The 22,650-nt window shown below is 44.9% G+C and overlaps 1 long non-coding RNA gene across 1 annotated transcript in view; it reads right to left on the reverse strand.

Annotated features, from left to right (window-relative positions):
* Positions 1–3,982: 3,982 nt before the first annotated feature.
* LOC141082723 (uncharacterized) overlaps positions 3,983–22,650 on the reverse strand; it is a 48,911-nt gene continuing 30,243 nt past the window's right edge. The window contains exon 2 of the long non-coding RNA XR_012230559.1: positions 3,983–4,354. This is a non-coding gene — a long non-coding RNA (uncharacterized lncRNA). The remainder of the gene's footprint in view (positions 4,355–22,650) is intronic.

Below are 22,650 nucleotides of genomic sequence, written 5' to 3' on the forward strand. Positions count from 1 at the left end.
CTGACAGGCGCAGCTCTTCTACTTTCATTTCTCCCTTGTCACCAGATTTTCAGGAAACCCCCTCCCTCTAGATAGTCTCCTGGCTCTAGCTGCTGTGTGAAACCTGATACCACAGTTGGTCTGCAGAGCTTCAGGAAGGAAGATATAGCTGTGCTGGCTTCTCAGGCTCATTGGACCCGTACACATCACACTTTATAAGGTTGGTATGTAATGTTTTTAGTCATTACTATTGTTTATTTAGCTTGTATTATGAATGGATAGAGAAAGGTTTGTGGATATTTCATATAAATAAGGCAGATTATCTTACAAATGAAAATGTACTTCTCAGGAGTTTTGAAATTTGTGTATATCAAAGTTATTACTTTTATGTTGAGTAAATGGGTTTGTTTTGCACCTGATAATGTGTAGTCTCTTTTATTACATCCCTATGAAGGTCTCTGATCACTTTTAGATCACTGAAATTGAGAAAATTAGATATTCTAGGCATTTTTCTAGCCTGCGTTTGACAGGCACATTGTTCCATTACGAGTTAGTGCGAATATTGTTCCTGACGGAGGGTTAATGATCTTTACCAAGATGTGTGGCTCAGAGGGTAACAATACAAATCAGCAAAAAGCCTCGCCCCCAAAAACTACTGTGCCCAACTCTTCATGCGTAGAGACCTTACAAATTAGCATACTAAACATAAAAGCTCATCTCTTTGGAACCGTATGGCAGATTTAAAAAAAGAAAAATAGTGGAATACTCAGTCGATACAGCACAGAAAGAGGACTTGAAAATCCACCAATAATATAAAACAGCAGAGAGGTTTACCCGTCCAGGCCTCCAGACAAATGCACTATCAGGATGCAGTGGACCCATATAATTAAGATGACAACACAGGTGCAAGAATACCGATAAAACAACCGCTCGCAGCCTACCAATACATGGAGGGGGCGGTTGCCTGGTATGTTAATGCACAATTTCAGTGTTAGGATTTAGTGTTAGGTACCCGTAAACGTGGAGACCTTTGGCGCAGGTTACTGGCTCACGTATTTTGGCCAAAATATCAGCTAATACTCCACATTTTTTTAATGTGTTTTTTGCACTTTTTATCCAGGGTGCAGTTGGGCCCATTTGGTCTTGCAAACTGCGGCGTCTGTTCACATGGCATGCATTTTGATAGCGCTGGGCCAGCCCGCCTGAGCTAATAGAAGGGTGTCACTACTAGGCTGGCCTGGATGCTGTGCGGGCCATAGCGTGAACAGTGCCGCATACAAGTGTTTTGTTGTGCATTAACATACCAGGCAACCGCCCCCTCCATGTATTGGTAGGCTGCGAGCGGTTGTTTTATCGGTATTCTTGCACCTGTGTTGCCATCTTAATTATATGGGTCCGCTGCATCCTTATAGTGCATTTGTGTGGAGGCCTGGACAGGTAAAGCTCTTTGCTCTTTTGCTGTTTTATATTATTGGTGAATTTTCAAGTCCTCTTTCTGTGCTGTATCAGTGTTAGGATTTAGTGTTAGGTAGCCGTAAACGTGGAGATCTTTGACGCAGGTTACGGGCTCACGTATTTTGGCCAAAATATCAGCTAATACTCCACATTTTTTTAATGTGTTTTTTTGCACTTTTTATTCAGGATGCAGTTGGGCTTATTTGGTCTTGTAAACTGCAGCGTCTGTTCACATGGCATGCATTTTGATAGCGCTGGGCCAGCCCGCCTGAGCTAATAGAAGGGTGTCACTACTAGGCTGGCCTGGATACTGTGCATGGCCATAGTGTGAACAGCACCGCATACAAGTGTATTGTTATGCATTAACATACCAGGCAACCGCCCCCTCCATGTATTGGTAGGCTGCGAACGGTTGTTTCATCGGTATTCTTGCACCTGTGTTGTCTTCTTAATTATATGGGTCCACTGCATCCTGATAGTGCATTTGTCTGGAGGCCTGTACGGGTAAACCTCTTTGCTCTTTTGCTGGAATCACTGCATGGCTTCCCATCTCCCATCTTACTCACCACTGCGGGCCATGCTGTGAATTCTGTCCTCTGCTGGCTCCATGCTCTGGGCCTCATGTTCTTGCTTGCTGCATACTTCCTGGCTGTATACTTAGGGGGGCAGTGCCGGCTCTCCCTGACTCTTATAGAGACAGCGTGCACCTTCCTATGTGTCCCCAGCCAATTGTCAAGAGGCCTCAGATACTTAAGGCATCCCTGCCCATAGGGGGATGCCTGAGCAACTATTTCCCTGAGTCAGTGTCTTACTACTGAGGTGCCAGTTGCTGTCCTGTTCCGCCTTCTCTGAGTGCTGCATACCCAGACCTGTCTCTGTGCTTTGAGTGTCTTGTTTCCTGCCTTCCTGAGGGCTTCATGCTCAGTCTTGTATCCTAGATCCTGTCCTTTTTCCTGTACCTAACTTTGTCTGAAATAAGTCCTAACCTGTACCTGTTTCTATCCTTGTCTGTGCCTTCCTTTCCCTGCTGTGTGTATCCTTGTGTTTACTCCGTCTGCTTTGCTCTCGCTCCGCACCTTGCGGTTCTGCTTTGCTCTCGCTCCGCACCTTGCGGTTCTGCTTTGCTCTCGCTCCGTACCTTGCGGTTCTGCTTTGCTCTCGCTCCGCACCTTGTGGTTCTGCGTTGCTCTCGTTCCGCACCTTGCGGTTCTGCTTTGCTCTCGTTCCGCACCTTGCGGTTCTGCTTTTCTCGCTCCACACCTTGCGGTTTGGCTTTGCTCTCGCTCCGTACCTTGCGGTTCTGCTTTGCTCTCGCTCTGCACCTTGTGGCTCTGCTTTGCTCTCACTCCGCACCTTGCAGTTCTGCTTTGCTTTCGCTCAGCACCTTGCGGTTCTGCTCTTGCTCCACTATCCTGCAGTTCTGCTCTTGCTCCGCAACCCTGCAGTTCTGCTCTTGCTCCACAATCCTGCGGTTCTGATCTTCCTCCGAAATCCTGCAGTTCTGCTCTTTCGCCGCAATCCTGAGGTTCTGCTCTTGCTCCGCAACCCTGAGGTTCTGCTCTTGCTCCGCAATCCTGCGGTTCTGCTCTTGCTCCGCAATCCTGCGGTCCCATTCTTGCTCTGCAATCCTGCGGAACTGCTCTGCTTCCGTTCCGCATCCTACGGGGCTTTATCTCTCCTGTCTGAACTATTTCCTAACAGTTCCTGTCCCTCCTGTCTGAATTGGCTTCTAACTTTTCCCACACACTATTCATACCTGTCTGTTTACCTGTCCTTCCTGAATCAGTTCCGGTCTGAACAGGTCTCTATCTGTTACCATATACCCTCCAGTCTGAACAGGCCCCTAACTGTTTCCATATATTACTCATACCTGCCTGCGTTCCTGTCCCTACCAAGTCAGTACCTGTCCCGCCTGTCCTGCCAGAGTGCCAGCCTTGCCCGCCTGTCCTGCCAGAGTGCCAGCCGTGCCCGCCTGTCCAGCCAGATTGCCAGCAGTGCCCGCCTGTCCTGCCAGAGTGCCAGCCGTGCCTGCCAGAGTACCAGTCATACCTGTCTGTACTTGCCCACAACTGCTATCAGTGTTCAGTCCCTCAGTGGGATCAGCTGCTACAGCCAGACACTGCCATGGAGTGGTACCTGGCAGCTATCTGCCACACAAGCCTGACCTCACCATCAGAGGCTCTAGTGAACACTTAGGTAGCTGCTTAGTTTCGCCCCATCCAGGGTAGTCTGGTTTGTGGCACAGTGGAGCCACAGTCCCACGCTCGTGCCAACCAGTCAGGGCGCGAGCATATCAATGAGAATGAAATAAGAGCAAAAACTGGCCACTTTTGTTGGGCTGACAGGTTCTCTTTAGGTTGCCCACATTATAAAAGAAAACAACATTTTTCTTGACCAGGGAACAATTACATAGAATTTCCTGTCCTACATTACACAGACAACCAACTATTTTGACTAGGCTCTGTGTAATACTTAACTTCCCCAGTGGTGGCGCTGCAGGGAAACTGAGGAAACTGAGTGTAACGAATGGAAGCGGAGGCAGAGATGGTGAAGTTCACATTAGTTTTTTATTTTTAAAGTGGAACCTTGGGACCACGGTCCGGAGGGCTCCGAAGGGGGTGTAACTAGTGAGCCCCGGGTACCCGTAGTAAAGTCCCTCAGACAGGACCAGAGTGGATTACCCGGAGTGCTACCTCCAGTTAGACCCCGGATACATGGCAGCTGTCCCAGCGGGACCAAAAGGGATTACATAAGTAATTCAGAGTCCGTAATGAGACGGGTCCTAGATCCGGGTAGTTGGTAGATAGCAGGCTCCAGTAACCTTTGCACAGTCCTTGGACTCGGATGGCTGTTGGCGGAACGGGACAGCTTTTGCACAGATGATAGCTGAGATAGCCAGGGTAATCAGGATACAGATATTCTGTGGAGACAGACAGCATGAGAGAATGCACAGAGACTGCAAACGCAGCGCAGACAGGTTAGCAACATAACCGGATGTAGCAATGATTGCTACTCGTTGCTCCGGTGCTCTCCCTATGGAGGAGGCATGAGGTGAGTGCCCTGAACAGGGAGCAGCGGCAGACCGGGGCGCAGAGCCAGGACAGGGACCGGATGTAACACTGTGCACCTTCAGCCAAGTTTTCCTATTTAGATTACAAATCATTGTGGTGCTAGAGGAGGGACGTTAGGTTATCAATTATTTTACTAGTGACCTTCTAGCAGAACCTTCTAAACCCACTTCAATGGGGTTTTCCAAGTTATCTCCTATCCATATATAGGAAACGGGTCCAGAGCCACATGTTGAATAGATTGATGGTATGCCTACTTGACCTTCACTCCATTCATCATCTATGGGACTGCCAAAGAAAGCCAAATGCAGCACTAGGCTGTTTCCAGAAGTATCACTGATAATGAATAGAGTGGAGGCCAAGTGTGGTGCCCCTGAGGCTCAGTCGCCACAGAGGTACTGCACCTCCTCCTGAGGTGTGGTATCCCACCATCCAGGTAAGATGGAGACACCTGACCACACTCCAACACCTGCACCCCACACCACAAAGTAGTGTAGCAATGCACCTTCGGCGGCTCCCTGCTTGGAGTATAGCAAAGCACCCATTGGTGGCTCCCTGCTTGGAACACGAAACGTGCTGGGGTGGGTGGAGTTTAGTTGACACTAAAAGAGCAGGAAGAGTTTAGGATAGAGAGTCAGTTGGTTAGGGAGTTGGAGAGAAGATCCCTGGAGAGAGGGATAGATCGATGGAAGTGCTGCAGCAGATCCCAGTGACCTGGGTCTGCTGGCACAGGAAAGGAAGAGAGAGAGAGCAACATAGACTGAAAGCCTGATTTTCCATAGAAAGAAGGATTAGTACGGAACGTGAGGAGTAAAAGGGAACAGAGGACGTGGGTTAGAAGAGAACCCTTCCTAGAAGTTCCAAGCGCAAGGCCGCTGCCCGGTCCCCGAGGTTGTATGGATACTAATGGTTCTGCAGCAGACACCGGAGGAATAGAAGTAGTGACCACTTTATTCCCACACAAGACTTGGGGGCACAACAGCAACTGGATAGTGAGCCGGGACATAGCAAGAAGTCCCCGAAGCAGGCTACAGCTGTCTGCCATACAAGTAGAGTTCATAAGAACATCGAATAGGAGGAACTCCAGTGTAAATTAGTACTAGGAGTACTTCATTTAAAGGCGCTTTAAGAGGAGACGTTCAGAAAGGCACATGTTGGCGGAGTGTTGGAGAGGAGTATTCCATCTGGCCTGGAGGTTGACTGAGTCCCTGACCCGGAGGACATGGCACGGAGGCAGGCACCTGTTGTACAACAGACTGTGAGTAAAGCTTTGGAACTACATGACCTGGTGTCCTCCACTTATTCCCTTCGCCATCCCGCCTAGCACAGCTGCCACCTCTGCGCCTGACACTACACCATCTACGTGTCACTTCACCTACACTGCCCTGGGACTCCAGCCCTGTCTGTGGAGGGCTATAACATCACTGCTGCACCACACCATCTGTCCCAGAGGATCAGTCTGCAGCGTCGGCTTACATCTTCATTGCCGAACACCACAGGTGGCGTCACGAATCACTTATAAACTTTCATCACCATAAGCATACTGAAACAACCCCTTTTACAATGGGCGCCCAGGGCCACGGGCCGGGTCACAGCTGCCGTGACATCTCCCGTTGAAGCTCATCGGACCCGGTACCGAGTACCCCACAGCCCTGGGTGTGAGGGCGACCCACAAGCAGGTGAACCTCAGCTCGGGCCACATTTTCAGGTATCCAGGAATCAAATGATTGATGGAGTCCCAGCAAACGAACCATGAGTGAACAGCAAGTTATCCCCTATCCTGTGGAGTGAAACTCTTTTGAATTCACAGAGACAACAATCCATCTAGTTCAACCTACGCCCCTGGGTCGCCCCCGTCCCAGGGCTGTGGGGTACTCGGTACCGGGCCGGTGTCAGTGGGATGTGTCACGGCAGCTGTGACCTGGTCCGTGGCCCTGGGCGCCCAAATCAATGGTGGTTTGTAATATAGTTTATGTGATAGTTTGTGACTCCACCTGTGGTGTTTGGCAAGCAAGATGTTAAGCCAACGCTGCGTGCAGATCCTCTGGGGCTGATGGTGTGTTACAGCATAGATGGGGTAGCTCCCCACAGGTGAAGCTGTAACCCCAGGGCAGTGTATAGGCGCAGGCGGTGTGAGGAGTGTTGGTATCCAGATGTAGCAGTGCTGACGGTGTTGGCACACAAATGAATAGAAGACACCAGGGCCTGCAGTTCCAAAGCTTTACTCACAGTTCATGGTACACACTGGTGCCTGCCTCCGTGCCGTGTCCTCCGGGGTAGAGACTCAATCAACCTCCCGGGCAAGTCAGGAGTCTCCTCTCCAACACTCCGCCAACATGTACCTTTCCTGAACGACTCCTCTATTGCGCTTTTTAGTGTGAAGAGCTCCAGTACCATGGTACTCTGAAGTTCCTCCTGTCAGATGTTCCTAACAACTCTACTTGTATGACAGACAGCTGTAGCCTCTCTCGGGGACTCCCTTCTCCGGAGTCCTGGCTCTCTATTCAGTTGCTGTTGTGCCCCAAGTCTTAGATGGGAGTAGTGCATTTACAGCCAACTACTCCACCGGTGTCTGCTGCAGAACCATAAGTGTCCATACAACCTCGGGGACCGGGCCCCGGCCTTGCGCTGAGAACCTATAGGCAGGGTTCCTCTTCCGACCCACAACTCCTTTATGTTCTCCTACTCCTTCGTTCCGCGCTGTTCCTTCTCTCTCTTATGGAAGCTTAGGTTGCAGTTCTATGTCTTCCTCCTTCTGTTCTTTTCCCGTGCCAGCTGGCTCAGGTCACTGAGGCAGCTGCAGCACTCCTTCCTCCATCCCTCTTCCAGGGATCCCCACTCCTCCCGAGTGGCCTCCTCTGACTGACCTCCAGACTGATCTGTAATTCTAAACCTTCCAACCCTTTATATATCTCAACTCCACACACCTCCCAGCACATCTCGTGTTACGAAGCAAGGACTCACGAAAGGTGCTCTGCTACCCTCTAAGCATGGAGCCGCAATGTGGTCAGTGCTGAGCTATCCTGTGTGTGGGGTGCAGGTGTTGGAGCGTGGAAAGGAGTTCACAACTTACCTAGTTGGTGGGGCACTACACCTTAGGAGAAGGTGCAGTACCTCTGTGGCGACTGAGCCTCAGGGGCGCCACACCCCTGATCCAAAGAACAGCAAAGTGATCATTATGAGACCATTTGCTTTCTTTTCTTATCATGACTAGGCCTTGGGGCCATAAAGCCTGAAACCCGGCAAAGAAAGAAAATTCCCAAAAATGACATTGCATGATTGAGGAAGAAGGAAAGACCCTAGACAAAGCAGTGGACCGCAGCATGACAGGTAATTGGCAAATTAACGGAGGTTGGAGGGGGTTCACCCCTTTTTCTGGCCCTCTACAATTCAGGCTTCAGGAGAGCAACTTTTTGTGAAATTTGTAGCGAATTTAATATTCTTCATGCAAATCCACTCATCTCTAGTGTCCATATAAACTAAGTATCAGTTTGTGCAGAGGTGTGTCCAGAAAGGTTAAGCATGGGTGTGTCCAATCAATAGACACACCTCTAAAGAGCCAGGGATAAAAAAAATCTAAAAAACAAAGCTTAATGTGTATAAAGCTTTCTAATTAAAATGTATTGTGCCTACAGGAGAAGGAGCTGTCACCACCAATATTACATAAGTTTCCGTGACATGGGTCATGCCAAACTATTCCACCTCCACATCCCTTTACTCTGAACTGTCATCTGCCCACCAGGCACACGCATCACTCATTCATTCAGTGTCCTCTGCCTGTTTAGTTAATTTTCACAAAAGTAACTGAGACATGAGATGCTGGATCAGCGATGAGAATGGTCTCCCGGGACTTCAAAGACTCTGTTACCCGCGTGCCTGAGCTGTTGATGGCCCACGATAACTGAGATTTTCAGCGTCTTTGCCAAGAAATTGTTATTTTAGTGGAAAATCTGCTACTTCAAACAGGACGACGTGACTGGAAACTATTTCACAGATATTACTTGCCATATTACAAAACAAATCCACCCTTAAGTTAAACCAACACCGTACATGTTAAAAGGGAATGCTTCCTTAAAGGGGTTGTGAGGAATTAGAAAAACGTGTGCTTTCTTCTAGGAATAGCTTGCCATCTGTCCACTTGTTAGGTATATTACAACTCGGCTCTAATGAAGATAATGAAGTTGAGCCGCAATGCCACAAAGAAGCTGTGGACTGGCATGGCACTTTTGTTGGAGCTATGGAGGAGCAGAGGTAAAAGTCACACCCGACCCTGTTGTCTGTGAGGGCCCTAAAGTCTTTTTGCCACATAAGTAGATATCAGTGTTAGGTTGGGGCCCTTTTACTAATTTTCTTTAGGGCCAAACATTTTTTGCCATTGATGCCATTGCTTCATAAATTATTGCCACTTTGGGTTTGGCGGCGTAATAATGCACCCTTTGACACTATATAGGCTTTGTAGGGCATCATATACAAGACCTAATGACCAATGCCCCCCATGGGAAAATCCTATGTATGGTCACATGATTAGCCATCTACACATTCCTCATACGTTTAGAAAAATGTACATAATTTGCATGGCCTCCAACGCTACTGCCCAGATGCTCCGAGCAGTGGAATCCAGCGGCTTCAAAGTGACTCAGATTAATACCAGAGCAGCAACAAGGGCTGCAGGAGGAGATGAAACCTCATATATGCGCCGTACACATTTGTGGACTGGTTGGAGTAGAAGGAGTGTGTGATTTATGCCAAGAAAGTGAGAAGAAAGTCATAGTTTCTATATTTGTGCCCGCTTCAAACATCTAACCTTGGAACCAGCAGTTTAAAGGAACAGAATGTGAATATACACTGTTGTGTGATTCTCTTTGACTGTAGATTCATAGCACACCAGATATGCTTAGATACACTGGCTCAGAAGGCTGAGCAGGCATATAATACACTTACAGTGTGTACGGAAAGTATTAAGACCTCTTTAAATTTTTCACTCTGTTTCATTGCAGCCATTTGGTAAATTCAAAAAAGTTTACTTTTTTCTTATTAATATACACTCTGCACCCCATCTTGACTGAAAAAAGCCACAAATGTAGAAATTTTTGCAAATTTATTAAAAAAGAAAAACTGAAATATCACATGGTCATAAGTATTCAGACCGTTTGCTCAGTATTGAGTTGAAGCTCCCTTTTGAGCTAGTACAGCCATGAGTCTTCTTGGTTTTCATCCAGGATATATCTTTACTTGGACACATGCATGTTTCCTTCAATTGCAACCAGTCGTCCTGTCCCTGCAGCTAAAAAATACCCCCATAGCATGATGCTGCCACCACCATGTTTCACTGTTGGGATTGTATTGGGCAGGTGATGAGCAGTGCCAGGTTTTCTGCACACATACCGCTTAGAATTATCACCAAAAAGTTCTATCTTCATCTCATCACACCAAAGAATCTTATTTCTCATAGTCTGGGAGTCCTTCACGTGTTTTTTTGAGCAAACTCTATGCGGGTTTTCATATGTCTGGCACTGAGGAGAGGCTTCCGTCGGGCCACTCTGCCATAAAGACCCGACTGGTGGAGGGCTGCAGTGATAGTTGACTTTGTGGAACTTTCTTCCATCTCCCTACTGCATCTGTGGAGCTCAGCCACAGTGATCTTGGGGTTCTTCTTTACCCTCTCCCACCAAGGCTCTTCTCCCACGATAGCTCAGTTTGGCTGGATGGTCAGGTCTAGAAAGACTTCTGGTGGTCCCAAACTTCTTCCATTTAAGGATTATGGAGGCCACTGTGCTCTTAGGAACCTTGAGTACTGCAGAAATTCTTTTGTATCCTTGGCCCGATCTGTGCCACAGTTCGGTCTCTGAGCTCTTTGGCCGGTTCCTTTGACCTCATGATCCTCATTTAGTCTGACATGCACTGTGAGCTGTGAGATCTTATATAGACAGGTGTGTGCCTTTACAAATCAAGTCCTATCAGTTTAATTAAACACAGCTGGACTCCAATGAAGGAATAGAACCATCTCAAGGAGGATCACAAGGAAAGCATGTGACTTAAATATGAGTGTCTGAGCAAAGGGTCTGAATACTTATGACCATGTGATATTTCAGTTTTTCTTTTTTAATAAATTTGCAAAAATTTCTACATTTGTTTTTTTTCAGTCAAAATCGGGTGCAGAGTGTACATTAATGAGAAAAAAATGAACTTTTTTGAATTTACCAATGAAACAGAGTGAAAAATGTAAAGGGCTCTGAATACTTTCAGTACCCACATATAATACATAAGGCATAACACATATATTACATAAGGCATATAATACACTTAATATAATACATAAGACATATATATATAATATAATAATAGGCATATAATACATAAGGCATATAATACACTTAGACTTGGATCCAGACATCTTCTGCAAAGACAGCAAACCTGCACTTGGAGCCTGAGTGATAAATACTCTGGCAGCTGAGCCATATAGAGGGATAAGCCCTCCTAGAGCCTTGTGTTTATCCGCCCCCACAATCTCATACTTTAAATGTATCCCAAATCTCCTTGTGACGCTGCATCCTAGATGAGCTTCTCATTTCCACATATTTAAAACCCAGAGTCAGCTGCATCTCTCTCTATTAAGCAAAATCCCCTCAACTTCCAGAATAAGAAAAGAGGGTTTATCGAGAAGAAAGGAAAGAATTCAGGAATGCTTTCCAGATGTGTTGTCCCCTGTGCTCAACACGCTGGACAATTTTATTATTACTAGATGGTGGCCCGATTCTAACACATCGGGTATTCTAGTATATGTATGTAGTTTATTTAAAGGGAATCTGTCACCCCATTTTTGCCCCATAAGCTGGGGCCACCGCCATCAGGGGCTTATCTACAGCATTCTGTAATGCTGTAGATAAGCCCCCGATGAAACCTGAAAAATAAGAAAAACACGTTAGATTATACTCACCGGGGGGCGGGGGCGGGAGCGGTGGGTGTCGCGGTCCGGTCCGGCGCCCCCTATCTTCATACGATGATGTCCTCCTCCTTGCTTCTCCCTGGTCTCCTGCGCACGCATACTTTATCTGCCCTGTTGAGGACAGAGTAAAGTACTGCAGTGCGCAGGCGCCGGCAAAGGTCAGAGAGGTCTGGCGCCTGCGCACTGCAGTACTCTGCTCTGCCCTCAACAGGGCAGATAAAGTATGCGTGCGCAGGAGCTGAGTGAGAAGCAAGGAGGAGGACGTGATCGTATGAAGATGGGAGGTGCCCGACGGGACGGCGACACCCATCGGACCGGACCGAACACCGGGGTGAGTATAATCTAACTCTTTTTTCTTATCTTTCAGGTTTCATCGGGGGCTTAGCTACAGCATTACGAATGCATTACAGAATGCTGTAGATAAGCCCCTGATGGCGGTGGCTGCAGCTGATAGGCCAAAAATTCCACGCCAATATCGCTGATTGCGGCAAATCCGTGCGGCAGGAGATGACCCGCGGCAACCGTCGGGAGATCAGCAGCTAGCACCGCAGATCTTCCGACGGTAGCGGTGGCGTGCTTCGTTCGAATTCCGCGCCAATTCAAGACCAGACTGCGCCTGTCGCTGATTGGTCACGCCCAGCCGGCCGCAACCAATCAGCGAAGCGGGATTTCCGTTACAAAGAGACAGACAGAATTAGACTATTATATAGTAGATAATGACCAGTTATATGGGACAGAGCGAATCCATTGCACACTGATCCACTGGGGCTCACTATTTAAATTCTAAACTATCTATCTATTCAATATCTATCTTCTATGTGTTAGTACTCACCTGGTGAGATATATTTATGAAGTCACAGGTTAGGTGAATACATGGACCCAGCATGTTGGCACAGCAGGCCGTAAAGCAAGTGGAAAGGATCCAAATGACAGGCTATGTTAGATGGCAAGAAAACAAGTAAAGCAAGGCACACCATAAACCACAGAACCAGGAGGGAAGATAAGAGCAGGAAAGGAGATGACAAAGGAAACCAGTAGGTCTGAAGCAGATTTTAGAAACTACAGGAGTCTACGGAAAAGTGCCGACAGTGTAATATGAAAAGTCTATGAATTGTAGTTCGTAATGCTTACAATAAATGATAGGTTAACCAGCAGGTCTCGGAAGAAGTAGATATAGATTGTAAAATCAACAGTAAATTGTATTGTAATGTGAAAAATCTCTAGCAACAGTTCCTAATGCTTACAGAAAATGATGGATTTACCAGCAGGTCTCAGAAAGCAGTTTACACCTAAGATGAAGCTGAAGGAACTGGATGGTGGCTAGTCCAAGACGTTTAGTAACTGAACACAACACTAATGGTATGTTTCCAAGTTGGCGTATTGGCAGCGCTTTGTATGCAGCTCCACCCAAAGTGCTGCCCCATTTTATATGTGTAGGCGGCAGCCAGGGTCGTAGTCATGGCCCGCTATGATGTCTGCTTTAGCGCAACCTAGCCACCCGCACCACATACAAACAGTCCCACTGACTTACTGGCCTGGTTCCCAGAGTACTCCCCAAGACGCAGAGACACTTCTTCCTTTGATCTGGCACATAAAGAGACAGAGTTCAATTCGCAGCAAGTCCACATCAGTTACAGCATCAACGCAGAGTTCTGCACAGTTCACATCCCTTACTTTCCCTGTGCTCTTCCCTATGTCCTTCAGTTTGTGCCCGGGTCGTACCGTCTCGACCAGTACTGCAGCGTCCTCCCTGCTCAGCTTCACTACGTTCAGGATTTCCCTTGTCCGTTTCACCCCAGACATGAGGGCATCTGCCCATGTAGTAAGCTGACACATATTAGAGTGACCTGTGTGTCACTACTGCTTCACTTCTGGCCCAAGGGCCTTAGACAGCTGGGCTTCCCACTTCCCAATGTGATGGAGCTAACCGCCCTGTCCGGGCTATGCAGCCCTACTAACTAGGAAAAGGAAAACCCTCTATCTTATCCACAGTTCACTCCTCCTATGTAAACTATGTACACTATTGTACCCCATCTAGTGTCCACCTTGAAGTACTGTACTTTCCCTATCTACACAACATATCTAATATATAAAGCTCAATGTGTGTGTGTGTGTATGTATGTATGTGTGTATGTCTGGGATTGGCATCTGCACCGTCGCAGCTACAGCCACAAAATTTTGCACAGTCACACGTCTGGACCCCAAGAGCGTCATAGGCTATGTTGTGAGGCAAAATTTTAACCCTGTGCATTCCAATTCACCAAACAATTTTGCCCCTAGGTACATAATGGGGAAAAAGTGTATGTATGTATGTATGTTTGTATGTCCAGGAATGGCATGTGCACCATCGCAGCTACAGCCACAAAATTTTGCACAGTCACACGTCTGGACCCCGAGAGCGTCATAGGCTATTTTGTAAGATGAAATTTTAACACCGCGCGTTCCAATTCAAACGATTTTGCCTAGTATTCTTATCATTTCTATGGCATTATCGTCCCTCTGTAAAGCTAGAAATAACACAATTTATTACCGTGCCAACACAGACCACCCTCTGTCACAGACTGCAGGGGGAGCCCAGTATCACACAGGATAGGATTAGATACATGGCTCAGCAGTCAGTATCACACAGGATAGGATTAGATACACAGCTCACCAGTCAGTATCACACAGGAGATGATTAGACACATGGATCAGCAGTCAGTATCACACAGGATATGATTAGATACACAGCTCAGCAGTCAGTATAACACAGGATAGGATTAGATACACAGCTCAGCAGTCAGTATCACACAGGGTAGGAATAGATACACGGCTCAGCAGACAGTATCACACAGAATAGGATTAGATACACAGCTCAGCACACAGTATCACACAGAATAGTATTAGATAGACGGCTCAGGAGACAGTACCACCCAGGATAGGATTAGATACATGGTTCAGCAGTCAGTATCACACAGGATAGGATTAGACACATGGCTGAGCAGTCAGTAACACACAGGATAGGATTAGATACACTGCTCAGCAGTCAGTATCACTCAGGATCGGATTAGATACACTGCTCAGCAGTCAGTATCACACAGGATAGGATAAGATACACGGCTGAGCAGTCAGTAACACACGATAGGATTAGATACACAGCTCAGCAGAAAGTATCGCACAGGAGAGGATTAGGTACACAGCTCAGCAGACATTATCACACAGGATAGAGTTAGATACACAGCTCAGAAACAGGATGTGCCAAAGGAGAGAACATTTTCATTCCAAGAATTCCACTCATTCCATCTGATTTGTTTTTTGATTTTAAACGCCTCCAGTTTCCAGTTCAACTGCTATTTGCAATGTCCATTAACAGTGCTCAGGGACAGTCCTTGAAAGTAGTAGGGATCGATTTGCAATCTCCATGCTTTTCTCATGGTCAACTTTACGTGATCTGTTCAAGAGTTGGAACTGCCAAAAATCTGTTCATCTTTGCACCGAAAGGAAAAACCAAACATGTTGTTTATTAAAAGGCTCTTGAATGAGTTGAAAATAAAATACTATCAATACTTGGGTAATCGTTTAGTTAATTTGTGTTGCAAATCTGTAGTGTTGAATGTATGATGTGAAATGTTTTTATGTGCAATATAATCATTATAATTTGGTATAACTAACCACAGTTGGTTACTATGCCCAGGCAACGCCAGGCTCTTCAGTTAGTAATATATATATATAATATATATACATAGCAGCATCAGAAACATTATACATACAATACACGCAGTACAATATCAACATAAGGAAAGGGAGTGGAGCATCGCACGGTCCCGGTACACCCCTTACATATAATGGGTGATTCCACATGTATTCATTTCATCCTATACATAGGCTGTGTAATTTATCTTATGGAGACTGAGCATCTCCGGAAGATAAATAGACATGCTGTGGTCTATAAAGACGCGCAGCATGTGCGTATACGCAGGTCTGCCACCTGCATCTTTGAACATATAGTGGAGATGGGATTTCATAAAATCCCCTCCACTATGCTGTAACATCTGGACGCTGTGGCTGTACGCAGTGTCCAATCTGCAGCGTTTCCTGACCGTGGAAACATACCCTTACACTAACCGACTACTCTAACACCTCTGATGTGTCTAAGTAAACATTAAAAGGCCTTGAATGATGATCTCATTTTCTATAAACAGACATGGAACAAAGCAAAAGGTGGATGTCAAAGTGGAAGGGAGAGGAGACTAGGCCAGTTATGATTGGTAACGTACATAGTCTTATGAACCATCATGGCATTCCTTGAAGGCCCTTATTGCACTTTTCCCAGGCTGGAAAGCATCCTGTTGTATAGCTAAATGACACATGTTTTGGCCAACACCATCCTAAATTATTTCTATCTGAAGACTATTCAAGGTAGTCTCAAACGCCTTCAGTTATGCACAGTTGCAACATTTCATTTATATTGCGGTACTTAATAAAAGTAATGGTATAATAGAAATAGAATATGGTCCATGAAAAGTCTAGTATTAATTTTACAAATGTTGCAAGAATAGTCCAGTCATGTTGTATGGCTTACTTCTTCTGTTCCTTCTTCATGGTCAATTTGTGGGGTGGGTTACTTCTTGTGACGCTCCTTCATAACCAACATGCTGGATGGCTTACTAATGATCTTCCTCCATTGCCATTTAATGGAGACCACTACTGAGCTTTTTGAAGGCTGATGTATTTTCTAATAGTCAAAACCAAATTTAATCATTGGTTTCGAAGGACCATTCATTGTCGTTTCAAACTTCTTCAGATCTCCACATTTACCACTTTACATTTATATTAAATAAAATAATGTTGCGATGGAATGAGAATATAATCCTTGAAAAGTCTAGTATTAATTTGACAAATATTTCAATAGGTGTGTGGGAACCAGCCCAATTCTCAAGAATTTCAGGCTGACAGCTCTAAGAGTTAATGAACGGGTTAAAAACTACCTGGAGGATCCATAACACATCCATAAATAGAGTTGGCACTGGCAGCACTAGGAGGGGGCACGGTGGGGGAGTCCAGGCAAAAAGGAGGTCATCGGTGGGATAGGAGTGAAAGCTTGGTGAGGAAATACTGAATTTCAAGACTGCATTAATTCCAGGGTAACTTTATGACTTTCCTGGCTTAATGTGTGTCACTAAACCTGCTGACCTTGTGTAAAACCTGAGAGGTGATCAAAATCAAGAAAAATTGCCTGCCGTCCTAGCCTGGTCCTTTATGTTTCCTGTGGGAAAATTGGAATTTATAAGAAACATGAATTGAGCTATGCTTGACGGGAGGTAGAGGAGTGAACGTGCCAAGGGAGGCTCTGTAAATACTTATATATGGATATACACCATAGAAATGAGAGTGGACCATTCTAAGACATTATATGTCCCATCGTAATGAACCGTTCAAGCCACAGCTGGTTTTGCTCAATGGTACTATGGAACTGAAAAAAAGACATCTGTTTTTTATGATAAACCAGAGATAAACTGATGGAGGAACATAGAGCAACATCAAATTGTCTTCCCACTCTGGGACAATGACTTTATATAAACACCTCATATCTTCTAGATTCTAGACCTTGGGAGAAGCAAACAGTGGGAAGCCTACTCCAAATTGTCCAACTAACATTGAACATTTCCACTAAGAAAACTTTAAGGTGGTCTTGGAACTAGAGAGCAATGAGTCGATTTGTAGGACCCTGGCCAAGACCACATCAGTAGTTTATGGTCCCCCAGAGCAACATCATCATTAAACACACATAATCAGAAGAGATGTCTTGGAAGTCGGTAGGTAGGAGGCAGTTTTCAAGACTCCAATCCATTGGGCATGGAATACTGACCAGTCTTGCACTCATCTCGTCTTGAAACATTTTAGAAATTTAAAGACTATTAGATCAAAATTGATGACTTAGGCTAGTTTCACACTTGCTTTTTTTTGCAGCGCGTTTTTCCCGCAAAAAAACGCATTAAAAAAACGCATACAAAAGCATACAACTGCTGCGTTTTTTTCAAGCATTTGTATGAGCATGCATGAAAAAAACGCAGCGTTTTTATGCGTTTGTATGCGTTTTTAGTGCGTTTTTACCGCGTTTGCGTTTTTTCCAACATTAGGTGGCCCCTCACACTAACCCAAACCATGACTTTACTAACCCTAACCCTGACCCTAACCCTAACCCTAACCCTAACCCTAACTAACCCTAACCCTAACCCTAACCCTGACCCTAACCCTTAACCAAACCATACTTAACCATAACCCAAACCCTAAACCCTAACTAACCCTAACCCTGACCCTGACCCTAACCCTAACCCTAACCTAACTAACCCTAACCCTAACCCTAACTAACCCTAACCCTAACCCTAACTAACCCTAACCCTAACCCTGACCCTAACCCTTAACCAAACCATACTTAACCCTAACCCTAACCCTGACCCTAACCCTTAACCAAACCATACTTAACCCTAACCCTGACCCTAACCCCAACCCTAACCCTGACCCTGACCCTAACCCTAACCCTAAACCCCTTTAACTAACCCTAACTCTAACCCAAACCCCTAAATTCCATGGTTAAAAAAAAAAACCGCTTGTGCAAAAAAACGCATACATAAGCATGCCAATGCGCACATATGCGCACCCATAGGCTATAATGGCCATTTTTAGCGCAAAACGTGCGCATATGTGCGCATGCGCTTTTTTGCAGGGCCAAAAAATGCAACATGCTGCGTCTGGAAAATACCAACGCACACCCCAAAAAAACGCAGCGCATGAAAATCGCATACGTGCGCATGCCAGCGCGCAGGTATGCGCACCCATGTTAAATATAGGGGAAAAAACGCATGCGCACGTATGCGTTTTTTTCCAGCGCAAAAAAACGCAAATGTGAAACCAGCCTTAGAAAAGTTGACGTTATTCAGCTTAGGTCTGGATATTGGTCAAGAATCGGGTGGCCAATCTAATTGACAAATCAATCTCCTTAGCTATCCGGAGCAGCGCCATAGACTTTGAATGGAGCTGCATCACACTTGAGCAGCTTCCGCCTCATTCAAACTGAAGTCACAGGAACTCCTTTATCGCGATTTGCATAGCTCCTCTTGCTGCTTGTTCTTATGCAGAACCAAATATATGATATTCTATGAAAATTGAGCAATAGGGAAATTGTATCCAACAAAGATCTTGAAGTACCAAAAAAAGCCTCCTATACAAAATAGATAGTTATCATTCGAACAATGGTTCTGCTGATCATTTGTCTGACAGCTATTTTTCCTGACTCCACCATACACAGAAGGGTTCTGTCTGCAGCTTATCTTACCAAGAACAAAGTGTCACGGATGTGTCAGAGGCTGCAGACTGTTGCACTGCATCTGTCTGCAGAAGGTCTCAGCAGTTTGCTTTGCAGACTAGTGACCACCTCCACCGGCGGTAATGGACACATCAGGACCTGGGTGATTTTAACTCCCAACTTTCTGTCAGGAGTTGCGGCTGATATTTCCTATTTGCACTTCTCTGTTGAGGCTTTGAGCTGTAGCAGTCTGCTAGTGTCCTCTTGTAGTTTGGAGGGCTTCGGCGTTTCTCTCTTAGTCTACTCAAGCTAAGTGTCCCCCTTGTTTCATTTATCCTTGCTGTCTTTAGAGTTAGTGAGATTGACTAGCGCTTATTCTGTCCTTCTCGGTGCAGGGCTTATCACCAGGGTCACACAGGGATTAGGTATTCTGCTCAGCGATAGGGTGCGGAACCTATATAGGGATGGTGGGACAGACAGGGTGATGTTAGATCTGTCTAGGGGTCTCCCCCTTCACTAGTGTTTGGTTCCCCTTCCCTTATCCCTTTGTGCATGACACTGTGCGTGACACAAAGGATCGGCAGTCCAAAATCAAAAATGCCATCTCTACCACATTATCTATCAGGGGAGAATTGTGAAGTCCCCATACAGATTTGACTGTTGGATGAATTCTCTTATATCAGTGGGTTTGGCAGATGCTAGTCTAATATGTGTAACTAGAGTTGAGCGAAACAGGTCGGTCATATTCAAAAGTCAGCGACTTTCACTGAAGTCGGGTTTCATGAAACGAAACTCGGCCATAGCGTGAGGTCGGCCACAAGGTCGGCGACTAGAGCGCCAAAGTCGCGTTTCAAAAGATGCTTCCAGCGCCCTTTTTCAGCCAATGATGGAGGACGCACACTGTGGGCAACTTGATGACATAGGCATCGGTCACCACCATCTTTGAGAAGGGCATGCAAGTGATTGGCTTGCTTTGTGTGGCATCACAGGGGCTATAAAAGGGCGTGAACACCGACCTCCATCTTACTTCTGCCGATATTAGCATTAGGGAGAGGTTGTTGCTGTTGATTCAGAATAAGGGAGAGCGTTAGGCAGGGAAGAAGAACCAAAAAACTGCTTCTGCTGTTAGCGATTTCCACTTACAACACAACACTTTGTGTGCAGTGACAGGGGAGGCTCTATTTTTGTGCATCAGCTCTTTTGGTTATTAGGCTGCCTTTTAAGGCTCCCTGATAGCTGCATTGCTGTTTGCACACTGCTGTGCAAACTGCTTTTTTAAAAGCAAAAATACTTTTCTTCCTCTTTTCTGTACAGTTACCAAGCGTTCATTTTTCCACCCTTTTGTGTGTGCAGCAGTCCTGCTTATTAGGCTGCCTGCGTCCATACGTGAACTGAGAGCATCATTGTCAGCGTCCTCCTATCTCTAGTGAGATCCAAATTCTCACCAATCCTATAGACACCCTCCACCTTGTCATACACCATCCAATTTCCAAAACAAATATCCTGGAATAAAAAAGTAAAAAAAATATATTGCAAAAATTGCATGAAGGTAGTAATAATAGTAATAATAAGGGTATTTAGTTAACATAATTTTGATCAAAATAATGTAGAAGCCATCCCGCCACGTCACGGCAACCCTTGTGGGACAGTCCTAACTCTTGTATTTAAAACCTTTCCACTTGTCAAGTGACGTAAATGTGAACAAGGACAGAGGGACTGAACCACCAGTAATAGTGTGGGCCAGACAGGATGGATTTTCCAACTCAGAAACAGGGCGGTCAAAATTATGTTAACTAAATACCCTTATTATTACTATTATTACTACCTTCATGCAATTTTTGCAATATATTTTTTTTACTTTTTTATTCCAGGATATTTGTTTTGTGTTTTGTTTTTGGTTTTCTCTGTGTAAAGGTCATGTGTTCATATGCAATTACATTTTGCATGCACATTAATTTACTTTTTCTGCTCAGACCCAGTTTCTCATTTGTTTCATTGTGCATTCTGTGCATATAAGGGTGTGACCGCCCTGTTTCTGAGTTGGAAAATCCATCCTGTCTGGCCCACACTATTACTGGTGGTTCAGTCCCTCTGTCCTTGTTCACATTTACGTCACTTGACAAGTGGAAAGGTTTTAAATACAAGAGTTAGGACTGTCCCACAAGGGTTGCCGTGACGTGGCGGGATGGCTTCTACATTATTTTGATCAAAATTATGTTAACTAAATACCCTTATTATTACTATTATTACTACCTTCATGCAATTTTTGCAATATATTTTTTTTACTTTTTTATTCCAGGATATTTGTTTTGTGTTTTGTTTTTGGTTTTCTCTGTGTAAAGGTCATGTGTTCATATGCAATTACATTTTGCATGCACATTAATTTACTTTTTCTGCTCAGACCCAGTTTCTCATTTGTTTCATTGTGCATTCTGTGCATATAAGGGTGTGACCGCCCTGTTTCTGAGTTGGAAAATCCATCCTGTCTGGCCCACACTATTACTGGTGGTTCAGTCCCTCTGTCCTTGTTCACATTTACGTCACTTGACAAGTGGAAAGGTTTTAAATACAAGAGTTAGGACTGTCCCACAAGGGTTGCCGTGACGTGGCGGGATGGCTTCTACATTATTTTGATCAAAATTATGTTAACTAAATACCCTTATTATTACTATTATTACTACCTTCATGCAATTTTTGCAATATATTTTTTTTACTTTTTTATTCCAGGATATTTGTTTTGTGTTTTGTTTTTGGTTTTCTCTGTGTAAAGGTCATGTGTTCATATGCAATTACATTTTGCATGCACATTAATTTACTTTTTCTGCTCAGACCCAGTTTCTCATTTGTTTCATTGTGCATTCTGTGCATATAAGGGTGTGACCGCCCTGTTTCTGAGTTGGAAAATCCATCCTGTCTGGCCCACACTATTACTGGTGGTTCAGTCCCTCTGTCCTTGTTCACATTTACGTCACTTGACAAGTGGAAAGGTTTTAAATACAAGAGTTAGGACTGTCCCACAAGGGTTGCCGTGACGTGGCGGGATGGCTTCTACATTATTTTGATCAAAATTATGTTAACTAAATACCCTTATTATTACTACCTTCATGCAATTTTTGCAATATATTTTTTTTTTACTTTTTTATTCCAGGATATTTGTTTTGTGTTTTGTTTTTGGTTTTCTCTGTGTAAAGGTCATGTGTTCATATGCAATTACATTTTGCATGCACATTAATTTACTTTTTCTGCTCAGACCCAGTTTCTCATTTGTTTCATTGTGCATTCTGTGCATATAAGGGTGTGACCGCCCTGTTTCTGAGTTGGAAAATCCATCCTGTCTGGCCCACACTATTACTGGTGGTTCAGTCCCTCTGTCCTTGTTCACATTTACGTCACTTGACAAGTGGAAAGGTTTTAAATACAAGAGTTAGGACTGTCCCACAAGGGTTGCCGTGACGTGGCGGGATGGCTTCTACATTATTTTGATCAAAATTATGTTAACTAAATACCCTTATTATTACTATTATTACTACCTTCATGCAATTTTTGCAATATATTTTTTTTACTTTTTTATTCCAGGATATTTGTTTTGTGTTTTGTTTTTGGTTTTACCATCCAATTTCTGCCTGTTACATTGAGGTGTAATCTCTACTGGGCCTGAGACAATAGTTCAGCGTCTTCAAATCTATAGTGAGATTCAAATTCTCACCAATCCTATAGACACCCTCCACCTTGTCATGCACCATCCAATTTCAGCCTGTTACATTGAAGTGTAATCTCTCCTGGGCCTGAGACAATAGTTCAGCGTCCTCAAATCTATAGATTCTCACCAATAGTAGATACACCTTCTACCTTGTTTTACAGTACCATATAGCTGGTGGTATTTTGGGTACATTTTCACAAAAATGAGGAAGTATGGT

Source organism: Dendrobates tinctorius, unplaced genomic scaffold (genome assembly GCF_039654945.1).
Source record: "Dendrobates tinctorius isolate UK_male_01 unplaced genomic scaffold, ASM3965494v1 ptg000019l, whole genome shotgun sequence".
In the NCBI taxonomy this organism is placed as follows: Eukaryota; Metazoa; Chordata; class Amphibia; order Anura; family Dendrobatidae; genus Dendrobates; species Dendrobates tinctorius.